Source organism: Giraffa tippelskirchi, chromosome 10, assembly GCF_054371585.1.
Source record: "Giraffa tippelskirchi isolate mGirTip1 chromosome 10, T2T-mGirTip1v1.2.pri, whole genome shotgun sequence".
Classification (NCBI taxonomy): domain Eukaryota; kingdom Metazoa; phylum Chordata; class Mammalia; order Artiodactyla; family Giraffidae; genus Giraffa; species Giraffa tippelskirchi.
Window position 1 is genome coordinate 135,647,939 of NC_137284.1, and position 12,848 is coordinate 135,660,786.

The 12,848-nt window shown below is 46.6% G+C and overlaps 1 protein-coding gene across 2 annotated transcripts in view; it reads left to right on the forward strand.

The window, feature by feature from the left end:
* Positions 1–12,848, forward strand: part of SND1 (staphylococcal nuclease and tudor domain containing 1) — a 425,720-nt gene that overhangs the window by 68,503 nt on the left and 344,369 nt on the right. The window lies entirely within an intron of this gene.

Sequence of the window (12,848 nt, forward strand, 5' to 3'; positions counted from 1 at the left end):
GTGTAGATGTAGGAATAGGCGTCACCCAGGGATCCCAGCCAGGCTGTAACTGTGTGTGTGTCATAACTAGGCAAGCAGGAGTCCCTTTGGAGCCCTTGGTTTCCCTAGTGTTCTTTACCATATACAGCAGTTTCTTTACTACAAGGGGAGTCCAGTCAAGTACTGAAGGTGAAGATGTCAGGACATCTGTGAGGCCACATCATACCCTTATGCAAGTTATAGAAGACTGCCCCTTGCTTCAGGCAGGCTCAGGTCAGGGCACATGGCTTGGCAAATAGAGTGGGGGCTGGATTTCAGCTCCCATTTTCCCTCCGTCCCCCTGGCCAGGTGCCCTCATTCATGGCACAGTGTGTACAAGATGATGTGGTTGTCCTAGTTAGAACAGCCCTGATGGACTCTCCAGAGGAAACATTGAGGGTGTGTTTTGGGAACTGGAGGGTGATCTCGTAGTTGCAGAAACAAAGGATGCTTGGCCATTGTTTGGAGATGACAGATGGACCATGGCGGGCATTGAATGAAACCCTTAGGAGATTGCCTTCTCTCAAAGTCTGGGACACTTTTGGGAGAGGGTGTCAGTGGCTTTGAAATGGAGAAAAAAGTAACTTGGCAGCTTATGGTATTGGAGCTCATTCTAAACAAAAGAGCAGAGTGGAGAAGGTGCAGATGAGGGAGTGGGAGGAGGAGAGGTAGAGGCAAGGGTCTGCCTGAGCTTGAGCTTCCTCACAGTCAGGTGGATGGCATGCAGGGACTCCTGCTATGGACAGCCTCCTTCCTCCAGTGCCCAGGTGATGACCCAAGGGGGCTTGTCCTTCAGGTGATGGTGGGGAGATGCTTCTAATGTTTATCTTCTCTATACCCTGAAAACTTGTATGGCATCAGCTCACACAGGTCTTCTGAGATATCTCTATATTGTGAAGATAGTAGTGCAAGTTGGTTTTTCCTTTTTTTCACAACAGAGACAAATTCATTTCTGTTACATTATACATGAAGGCAAGGAGGTTTTGCCCAAGGCTAACTGTACTTCCACTCCCCCCTTTTGGTTACTTTCTAATTGCAGCCAGAGGAAGGGCTCTGGACAGAACTGCATGATCAAAGGAACTGCTTTCATTCTCTGCAGCTCCTTTCTAGTAGTACAGGGAATTCAGGAGTAGCCATGGCTCCCAGATTGTGGTTAGAGCTTGATTTGTTGCTAGAACACGCGACAGAGTTAGAAGCTAGAGGGTGTTGTGTCTCCCTGAGAAGGAGTACAGTGTCTGATGCTGTGGATTCTGTTTCTGTGGCACCAAAGTATTGGATTATTCAGGGAAGATCCAGTGTCAGCTCTTTGGAGATGTAGCTCCTTCAGCTGAGATCCTGTTTGGACATCGGTTTGTGGTACTCCTGTGGACCTGAATGTGTATCAGGATTTCTCTAAAGGTGTGGTGTGCGTGTGCTAAGTCGCTCATTTTTGTCCAACTCTTGGTGACTATGGATTTTAGCCTGCCAGGCTCCTCTGTCCGTGGAATTCTCTAGGCAAGAATACTGGAGTGGGTTGCCATTTCCTCCTCCAGGGGATCTTCCCGACCCCAGGATCAAACCCACGTCTCTTGCATCTCCTGCATCGGCAAGCAGGTTCTTTACCACTGCGCCACCTGGGAAGCCCTCTCTAAAGGTGTAGTCTGTGTTATCCAGTTGTTTGCCACAGAGATAAGTGCTTAGTCTTGGAGAAAGGCTGTGGGTTTTCCGAGCTACTGCTTAAAGGAGATAACACATTGTGCAATCTCAGGACTTCCTAGAGAGCTTTTGGCTTTGATCTGAAGCTGGAAAACCTAGTGCTCTATTGCCCAGGGCTGCTGCAGGCTTTGTGTTACACTTGGAGTGTTAATGACAAAGGAAATACAGCCCCTGGGCATCCGATGAAGGGGCTGACTTATTTCCCCATGAAGTCCAATCATGCGGTGCTATTGTAGCGGGCAACCACACACACACACACCCTCTGGGAAATGGGGAAACCCTTCCCTCATCACACGCGCGCACACACACACACACACACACACACACCCCCTCTGGGAAATGGGGAAGCCCTTCCCTCATCTCACACACACACACACACACACACACACCCTCTGGGAAATGGGGAAACCCTTCCCTCATCACACACACACACACACACACACACACACACACACACACACACCCTCTGGGAAATGGGGAAACCCTTCCCTCATCTCATGTGTGGTTTCATGCTTTCAACTTGTATTGGTTTCCATCACCCTGTCTTTCAGCCTCTTCCCTTGAACTAACTTACCACATAAGTGTTCTTTCACAGCAGGGCCTCTAAATATTCAGACCTGGGCACTGTAGGATGAGTTTTGTTAAAGCTGCAGTCTGCCTAGTCTCCCAGAGGCACTGCTGCCTATTGGGGGTTTGGTTTCCCAGGCCTGACCTCACTGGGTCTGCCCTGCAGGCAGGTGATGGGAGACCAGAGCTGCAGGCAGGCACATTACTAGTAATGCCCTGCGATGCTTAAGGGCATTTCCTCAGAGGCAGGGTGGTTGGGTGGTAATATTCCCTTTTGCTGTGCAGAACCCCAGGGTGCTTTGCTATTTAAACACGATTAAAAGTGGTTTCTCAACCTATTCCCTTTAGTTTAGATTTCCGAAGGCAAGATGAGCTTTTCCTGGGATCCTAAAACAGATGATGCTGCCTCTGAGATGCATACCAACAGGAAGCTGTGGGACTACAGTCCCTGCATGGAGCAGGAGCAAACCAGTAAACTGCCATCTCAGTGTGTGACTGGGAGCATAAGGCAAACAGCAGGTTGGGGAGGGACTCCAGCCTGGCATTGAGCACCTTGGAGAAAAGCAGAAGCTCTTTGAAATGGATCTAGCATCTCACCGGTTTCTGATGGAGAGATTTGGGGACTGCAGCAAACTGATCAAAAGACACAGAATGTGTCAGAGCACTGGCAGAGGCATTCTGTACCTGTTTCAGATTTGTTTGATCTGAGCGTTTTTGAGAAGAACACTTGAAACTTCTTTGTTAGAGGACTGAAAAAAAAAAATTACTATTAGGAGACAATGGCTTGGTCTTAGCTCATCTAGTTAAGATTCCAGGATGTATGTATGCTGTTGTTTTTTAAAGATCAATACCTGTTGCTTGGCTGGAGCAGTCACTGGGGTCAAGACATTTCATATTTGAGTGGAGATATATATATATTATATATTTTTTATATATTTATATATATTATTTATTTATATATATATATAATATATGTATGTTTACATGCTTAGTCACTTAGTCGTATCCGACTTTTTATGACCCTTTGGACTGTAGCCCGCCAGGCTCCTCTGTCCAGGGGATTTTTCAGCAAGAATACTGGAGTGGGTTGCCATTTCCTACTCCATGGGATCTTTCTGACCCAGGGATTGAACCCACGTCCCCTGTGTCTCCTGCATTACATTCAGATTCTTTACCCACTGAGCCATCAGGGAGGCCCCATATATGTATTTCAGTTCAGTTCAGTCACTCAGTCGTGTCTGACTCTTTGAGACCCAATGGGCTGCATCATGCCAGACTTCCCTGTCCATCACCAACTCCTGGAGTTTACTCAGACTTGTATTTAGATAGAGCTATATCCAGAGTTTCCTAAAATGTATGTTCCACTGGTCTTTATAAGTGAATTATATCCTGGAGAAGACAACAAATGCCTATTTCCCTTTGATTTAGTTTTTTTCTATTACAAATTATATTTTCTTTTGTTCCCTGTAGTTAATGCATCCCCTTTCCCATGATCTTGTCTCTCCCCTGCAAATAATTTTTGGGTGAGTTTAACAGTCTCCTAGTGGATCTTGCTGGTTAATCCTTCCCCAAACCATGTGCACTGATGTCTTTCAATCCATCTCTCTCTCTCTCTGCTCCCTTCATTTAATCATCACTATTACACACTTCTATATTTTCAATTTATATAAGTCGTCTCAGCACTGCTTTGTTCATATTTATTGCCTCTCTTCAGTCCTGTGAGCTGCAGTAATCTTCTGTTGTTTCCAGAGCTGACAGCCCCATCGTGTTTACTGTCCTGTGACCATTGCACACAGTTGCTGTGCTGAGGTAACCCTTTTTCTTGCCCTGGTTCCTGAAATCCTCTTTAGGCCAGAGATTTCCATACACAGTCCTTCCCTTTCTCTGTATCCTCCTCTTCTGATGGTTTCTGTCCCAGCCCGCTTCCTGCTGTGAAGCCTAAACTCCACTGACGGTTTTCTTGGCTTCCTCTCCCCTCTATTTCCAAAGCTTACAGAGTGCTGTGGCTACTGGAGGCTTTTAACAGATGTTTAAATCGACATGTCTGCTGAGGCTGAAGACCTAATCCATACATTAGTTTTGAGTGGCATCATTTTTAGCACTCCCAAGCCATCGCTAATCTCCTTGACTGCTTCTGCTAGCCATGGCAACTTGAGCCAGTGTATTGGTGTCGAAAGGCCCCAGGAGAGTTTTTGCAGTCGGTTTTTCCCTCCTTCCTAATTGGATTGCTTGTTTTGATGGTCACGTCACACATGGCTTGGTTTTCTGCAGGCACTTCCTCTTTCCCACTCCTGGTTTCAATCTAGTTGCCGCCATTGGGGTGACGAGCCCTGCCTCTCTCTGAGCAGTGGTTTTCCTCATAATAGTATTTCATTAGCACGGGGCAGATTGGGTTCAGTCCACCAGAGGGGTTAATTTCAGGATTTTAAGTGTTTTGCAGATTGGTCCCCAACTGACTTTCTTTTAACATGTCTCCTGTTACTCAGGCTTCCCCAATAATCTTTCTTTCATAGCAGTTCAGAGGTCTCGATTCATTGGAGTTTTGGGATGTGCTTCCCTTCCGAGGGCCATCTTTTTCCTGTTGTCGACCTTGTTGGTTGTCAGATTATTTCTTTGCATGGAACTAATTTTAAAATCAATTAGAGAAGCTTTCCCTTCATCTTTCTCTCTTTATTTATGAGATACTGATTGCAGAGCTACCTACACTGTGTTTAGATAAATTACTTTTTTTTTTCATAACATTTATATTCAAGGCGAGTTTAGTGCAGTCATCCAGTGCCTCGCACTTCTGCAGGCCAAGGCTGTAGGTTTCATTCCTTGGTGGACTAATTAGCTTTGTACTGGGAAAATTGTGTTCAGTTCAAAAACCCCAAACGTTCCAGTTCCTCATGTATTATAGGCGCTGTGGACCTGGGAAATTATTTTGATTAGTAAGATGTTTGTAATCATAGAAGCTGAGTCTCAGATCCTGACCAGTATATGCCTGGTGTGGTCACAAGGTGGACTTTAGATGGATGGTGGCTTGTGGATGAAACAGCATCAGGTCACGTCACTGATGGGGAAGAGGCTTTTCAGAACCGAGACGAGAAAGGAAAACTGAAGGACACAGATGCTTGCTTTTTCCCCCTGAAAATGACAGGTCTATTGCTTAGGCATATTTTTAATGTCACTTTTCATTTCAGTCCTCCTTTGAAATCCACGGCCAGTTTATGGGTTGTTCGCATTTTATAGGCCTTCATCTCACTACCTCTTGTGATCTGAGCCTGTTTTTGACTGCTGTGTTGGTGGCCCCCTTGGCATAGTGCTGCTTCACCAAGAGGAGCTCCATTCGGATTAGCTGTGAAGATATCACGGAGACTTTGTGCTCCTTACTTTTTCGCTTCTCTGCTAGAAGCCAGTGAATGTCATCTCCTTTATCCTCGTCCCATTGTATTGGGCCCTTCGTGAGTCTAAGCAGAAACATCCCCTTTCTGGGGCATCTGCTGAGTCTCCGTGTTCAGATGTCAGTCCCAGAATTTGGTTCCTTTTGCTGTCCTGCTGTTCTGGTTAACCCACTGAAGGGATGCCTGAGCACACAAGGAAAAATTGCAATAGTTGACAGTTCACTCCCTGGCCCACAGTTTTTGATACTCACATGTTTGTGTAATTTCTCATTTCATTCTCACTGGCTCCTCACGGTTCATAATTGGGGCAGGGGCGGGGTTGGGCAGAATATACTGATACTGGCCTTTCTGAGTTGCCCGCTCTACCCTTCTAGGATGTCTTCCCCATCATTACTAGGGGGGCTGGTAGGAAGGCTTGGCTTTCTTTTCTTTTTTTTTTTTTAAATGTGCTGTCGTCTTCTGTGAGATGGTCTGGAAACAGGAGAAGGCCACATCCTTTTATACAGAGCTGCCTTCAGTGTCTGCATGTGCAGCTGGAGGTGCTTGTTTCAGAAAGCCTGCCCTGCAGAAGCTGTCGGTGGATATCTGCAGAGGGGCTGCTGATGTGCTGTGGGCCCAGGCCAGCTCCCTCAGGCCCTGGCTGGAGTGGGAACCTACGGGTGGGGGTGCAGATGTACTACCCACCCTAGTCTCGTTGGCCCCCTCTCCCTCTTAGTGCAGCCTCTGAAGGAGCGTGCTGTGTTCTGCATGGGATGGGTGGCAGCCAGCTCCCCTGGCTGGTTTTGGCCATTGGGACAGCCAGGACTATTAGGACGATTTGTACCCTGGTGGCTCAGACTGTGAAGAATGCGCCTGCAACGCAGGAGACCCGGGTTCCATCCCTGGGTTAGGAAGATCCCCTGGAGAAGGGAATGGCAACCCACTCCAGTATTCTTGCCTGGAGAATTCTATGGATGGAGGAGCCTGGCTGGCTACAGTCTGTGGGGTCACAAAGAGTCAGGCACGACTGAGCGACTAACACTTTCATTCTATTCTTAACACTTTGTACTTTAAGAGGAGGGAGACTTGACATTCACTCAAAGCAGCTTATTTTATTTATTTCTTATAAAGCACAAAGAAGTCATCTCAGCTTTGCTGTTCCTTTCAGTGTGTAGTAAACTAACAGCTCAGCGTTTTCTTCAGGAAAACATCTGGGTTCCTCCCTGGCCTTGACCAAGCTCTGCCTCAGTTCCCAAGATCCTCCGCCATGCCTGCCTCCTCCCTGTTAAGACTTTTGGCTTCACCTCTTCTTCCCTCACCCCCTTCCAACCCTCTTCTCGTGGAGGAGTGAATGCTTCTTTCAGTCTAGATGCTCCTGTTTGCAAACCGAGTTACAGTTACTCTGGAGGTGCTTGGATCCTATAACATCAACGTTCTGGAAAATGTAAGCTTCTCAGTTGAGAAGCCGTAAGGCAGCTTCTGTCTGTAACACCCTTGGGCCCCTGGTTATTAGATATTCATAAAGTCCCACAGGGGGAGAATGGTCATTGGGACTCTATTTGAGAGAGATGTCTCCATCCTAAAAGATATGTTAGTCCCAGGATACCTGAGGTAGTAAATGGGACTTGACAAACTGAAAATTCAGTGCAATCAAATCCTACAGCCTTTCATCTCTCACCCTCATCGCCCAGGGAGAAATGAATTCCCAGGGCAGAAGCTGATAATGCTGAATATCTCTGTCTTGGACTATAATTGAATGTGCCCAAGTGGGAACACGCTCTCTCCTTGCTCCTGTGCTCGCCCCCAAGTGGCTGCTCTGGAGACTGGTGGCCCTGTTTTTCTGTGTCTCTCTCCCTCTCCCCTCACCGCCTCTCAACACACTATCTCCCTCTCTCCCTTCACCACAGGGTCCTCAAAAGTTTTAATGCAAGCTGGTGCCCTTTCTTTTGTTTACTTTTGTGCTTTGGCTTGGAAGTATTTCTGCAGGCATCGAAATAGTGAGAGTATAGATTTGTGCTCCTGCTAGTCTAGTTTTCCTTTGGATTTCTTTCAGTTACTTCTCCCAGTCCCTGCTGGGGTGCCTCCCATTTCCCCTACCACCCCTGGAGCTCAGAGAGGGAGTTTGTAAACTTTTTTTTTTAAAGATGTATTTGACTGTGCCAAGTCCTAATTGTGGGTGCTTGGGCTCTCTAGTTGTGGCACACGGGCTCCCAGGCATGTGGGCTCACCAGCTGTAGTGTGTGGGCTTAGTTGCTGTGCAGTGTATGGGATCTTAGTTCTCCAACTGGGCACTGAACCTGCATCTGCAAGGCAGATTCTTAACCACTAGACCACCAGGGAAGTAAACTTTGATTTGAATGATGAAGTCACTCCAGGCACAGGCATCTTGGTCATTCTGTTACCATTACTCACGCATTCTAAGGAGTTCCTGGCTGTCCCTTGTATCGCCCTTGCCCTGAATGTTGCTCTGAAATCCTCTGGGCGGGGTTTTGGATGCTGCGTGAGTCAGCAGGGAATCCTCATTTACGTTCTACAGAGTTGAAGTTCACTGTCACCCTTTGGCTGCCTTGCTTTGGGTTCAGCCGGAAGGAGCGGCATCTTTCACCCGAATTCACGACGTAAAATGTGAACAACCAGACTGGCTTGCCCTGGTTTTCTTGGATAACCACATTTAAGCTACTTATTCACTGTAATTTTAGGTTCTACAAAACTTCACTGACGCAATTGAAAGCAGGCCAATATCCCTCTGCTCCCAGAATTTACATAATTTATATCTTTGTTGGTCAGTTCTCTAAATTGATAGATGATAGATACTGATTGGAAGTAGGCGCCTGATGGATCGCAGTCGAGTCTGCTTTTAAATAAGTGTTCGAGGCTGTGCAGGGTGTCTGTGGCAGGGCAAGAAAACATCCTTCTGACTTCCTTGTATTAAAAAGTTATTCATGATACTTGTTAAAGAACAGTAAGGCACCCTCTATTCAGCACAATTGTGATAGGTATAGGGACCACTCCAGTGGGGTTTTGCAGTGGAAGAGTGAGATTAGGCCCTGAATGCCACAAGAAGGGTGGACGTTTATAATCAAGGCAAAGAGTGGGGCTGGGGGGTGGTGGAGGGTGAGAAACCCAATCAGATCTCCAGGGTGACCAGATCTCAAAGGTGGGGAAATCTGGCCAAAATTGGATTGTTAAAATAGGACAATGCAGGGGGGAACACAGTGCCAGAGGCAGGGTCCAGTTGAGAAGAGAGCTCAGAGGAACCTGAGTAGTGTTTGGTCAAGGAGAGGATGGCATTTGTGATGTCAAGTTTCAACCTTGAAGGAGGTTTCAAAACCCCTTTAGAGGCTGTGGTTCACTTCCGGGATGCCTATGGGAGGAAGCAGGCCTCAGACAATGGAGCTTCGAGAGACTTTTCCCAGCACCTTTTCATTCCCTCTTCCATTGCCGTCTTGACCTCTCCCTTTCTCCAGCTTAGTCCTCGTTATTACTCTGGTGGTCTTTGTCTTTGGTGGTGGCGAGGACCATAAGAGGAAGCCAGGACCTAAGAAGGGAGTTTCCCCTTTTCTCCTTTTATTTTCAGTCCACACTGAAGTCCACACTATCTTCTCTGCTCAGTTACAACCTCCTGCCATGGCTAATTTGGGGATGTAGAGCCCCTCATAGTAGTAGAGGTAACTGAGCTCAAAGCAGCAGGACACTTAAGAGTGTAAAATCTGAGGAAGCAGTTTTTGACTCACCCACTCTCATGCTTGTATACCTTTAAGCATTATGATGCTGAAGTGACTTGGAGTTCAGAAGCTGGGGAGGAGGGACTCATTGCTATTTCTGGCTTCTGTTTAACCTTGGTCCATCTCTTCCACCTCTGCCCCCTTCCCTGCTAGGAGAATGATGTTCATATGTGTGGTTCTAAGGTATCCCCTGATGGGAAGTTCTACAAGGGCAAATCATTTGACTGTTAACTGTTAAATTCACTGCAAATATGGCTGCCAATGTTATTGTCTCTCATTTGCTACAGATGAGCTCCGGCCTTCTGGGTTTGCACAGGACTACTCTGAGGACAAAGATTAAGTGGCTCTCTGTTAATGCCGTATCTTTTAATTGAACAGCCGACTTGCAGTGTGGATAGAGGTTTGCCACAGCCCTTCTCTTTCTAGTTTCCCTTCCTCCCTTCTCCCCCCAAGCCCTGGCTCACAGGCAGAGGCATGTACCCTGCTGGTTCTCATGTGAAATCCAGGCTTTAACCCCAGAGTCAAGGCTAGATCGGTTTTCCCTACAGTGTAGTTTATAAGCTACCTGTGTTTGAATCTCTGTGGTTGGAGCCTGGAATGTTCATTTTGCACAATTGCCAGGTGTTCCTGTTGTATTTTAGCTTGATACTGGTGTTCTAGATTGTTGCTCCTAGCAGGGGAAAAGTGGGGGTTTACTTTTCCAGGATTTTGGTCTCTGACAGTACCACTTTTCTTCCCGGAGCCAGACTTAGTCTGTAATATCTCTGCTGTTTTCTGGGTGAGCTTTTCTCCCCCTAGGTCTCAGAGCCAGCTGTGAACCAGATGTATCCCTTCTTAGCTTAGAACATCTCCTGAGGATTTCAGTGAAAGGAGATACGAGAGTTCCGCCTGAAGAAATTTGTCTGCCTCAGAGGACGGAGCTCCCTGGGGAGCAGTGGAGTCTCTTCGAGTCTATGATGTACCTTTTGAGCTGATGTTTAGTTGCAGGGGGGCCTGTTGATGATTTCTGGGTGAACTTCATAGTAAAAAGCGAAGAGGTTTATGAAGTGGCGCCCTGTTAGAGCTGGATTCACACCTTATGTAAGGTGGAGGAAAGGGTGCCGGATAAAGAGTGTGCTTGCCTTTGGCACGTGCAGGCGGCATGCAAACGAATGGGAGAAGATCCAGGTGTTCCTGGAGCATAGGGTGGAGTCAGGAGCTTGCTCACTGTTCAGGACTCAACCATCACAAGATCGTGAAGAGCCTTCTGAATCATGACAGGCGCACATTCAGAGGTTATAGGGTTATGACAACTCTGTGTTAAGGCTGAGGAGGAGGCAAGCTTATTCCTTTTTTAAGGTCTTAGGGAAGGTCATCTGCTCAGCTCAGCTTCTGTTGAGGGCTCCGCTCTGAGTTTTTCACGTTGAGAGTGCTGTCTATTAGACTGGTTAATTGATTCACACTAAAAGAACTCACAGAGATGTGGTCTGAAAGTCACTTTGTGGGTGTGTTCGTTCATGATACGAAGTCCAGCTGCCAAGTAGACTGGAAGGTTCTTATGCGCCCAGGTGTTTTCCCTCTTCTAGGGAAGTCTGTTTATTGTCCACAGAATTGGAAGTACAGGGGGTTGCTGGATCCTGAGGAAGGCTCAGGTGCCCTGGGTGCCCGCGTGGCCCAGGCAGAGTGTGGGACACAGGGCCTGTGCTAGCTCCACCCCACTCCTGTGAGAGAGACAAGGAGATAGAGACTTGGGAAGATTTGAGAACTGGTTCAAGGCGCCTTCTCCAGTAAGTGGAGGAACCAGAATCCCAACTGAGATCTATTTTACTTGTCTTCAAGTGTACCTCTTGGACTTTCATATTCGCTGGATAGGTTGGTGACCCTCTCCCTTACGTTGGGTGAACTTCCCTCCAAACTCGAGTTTTTTTTTCAGAATTTCTGCCAGCTACCAGAAGCTGCAACTGGTTGTCTTCGCAACGCAAGTTTTCTTATTTCAACTTATTTTTACAAATGAAAATGTTCTCCTGCAACTGTTTTGGAAGTACCATAATGGATATCAAGAGAGATTTGAATTTACATTTTTGCTGAGTGTTTAACATCAGAAAAGTGGGTGAGCTGTGTCACCTTAATGTTTTTGTCTCCTATATGAAGTTTTCCTGGCAGTAATTTTACTATTTGGGAACAGTCAGGCCAACTCTATGAAGAGATTGGATTCTCCCTTTTTAATAAAGAGTATCAGTACTTGTCAACTTTGTACAGGTTTCTGAGCCCTTTGAGCCTCTGCTTCTGGATCTTGCATTGTATGTGCTCAGTCGTGTCTGACTTTTTGTGACCCTCCATAGACTTCAGCCCGCCAGGCTCCTTTGTCCACGGAATTTTCCAGGCAAGAATGCTTGAGTCGGTTGCCATTTTCTTCTCCAGGGTATCATCCCAACCCAAGAATTGAACTTGTGTCTATTGTGTCTCTTCCATTGGCAGCCGGATTATTTACCCCTACACCACCTGGGAAGCCGCTCCCCTTTCCGCCCCCAGCTCCTGGATACTTCAATATTTTCACACCATAACCCCATTAGATAGCTTAAGTTTCTGGTTTCATTTTTACATACATTCCCTACCATAGACATTTTTTCCCTTGTTATAAATGAAACATACTCATTTTATAAATTTTGGAAAATTTTTAGAGATGAAAATATAAATTATATCTCACCATCAAGAGGCAACATCACCACTGTTAATATCTCACGACCTTCTTAGCTGCTTCTGTGTTCATGTTTTGTAGTGGAGCACTTCCCCTGGCCTTTAGATAATTTTCTAAAACATGATTTTTAGTGGCTGTGCTGTTTTCAAGAATGCGGATCTACTGTAATTTACCAGTTTCCACCAATTTTGTGAAGATAAGTTGTTTCTGATCTTTACAGTTATTCTCATCCATAAAAGAGAAGGTTTGCCTGGAGTAGAAAGCAGGAAAAGGTCCATTCAGAGCCGAGGCTGCTCTTGCACAGGTTTTGCTGTAACACAGTGCAGGAGATTCCTGCCGCAGACGCACTCCCAGAGGGGCTGATTATTTCACCCCGTTGGCAGGAGACTCTCTAATCACCTAGTTCCTTAACTGTTTGTGTTATTTAGAAGCAGGCTGCTGTCCAGGCCCTTTGTGTCTTGTTGCCAGAATGGTTCCCTCCCTACCCCACCAGCAACTGAACTTGGTGCTTCTGAAATAAAGCGTGGAGTAGATGGTAAATCTTCTCCCAGGGACCACCGCTCTTTTCTGTTGCCCTGGCTGGGACGTGGGGAGACACTTTAATGGGAGCAAAGGCTCCCGTGGCAGCTTTGTGAGCGCGGCTGGCAGTGTTTATTTGTTTCGTCCCATGTGCTGCTCTGTCAGTGACTTCCTTCCACCGTGCATGCCCTTGTGCATATTTGCACAGTTACATTGTGGGTTATTACACTGCAGCCTATTGTGATAAAAACGATTATCCCCAGGTAAATGTATAGGAAGCAGTTA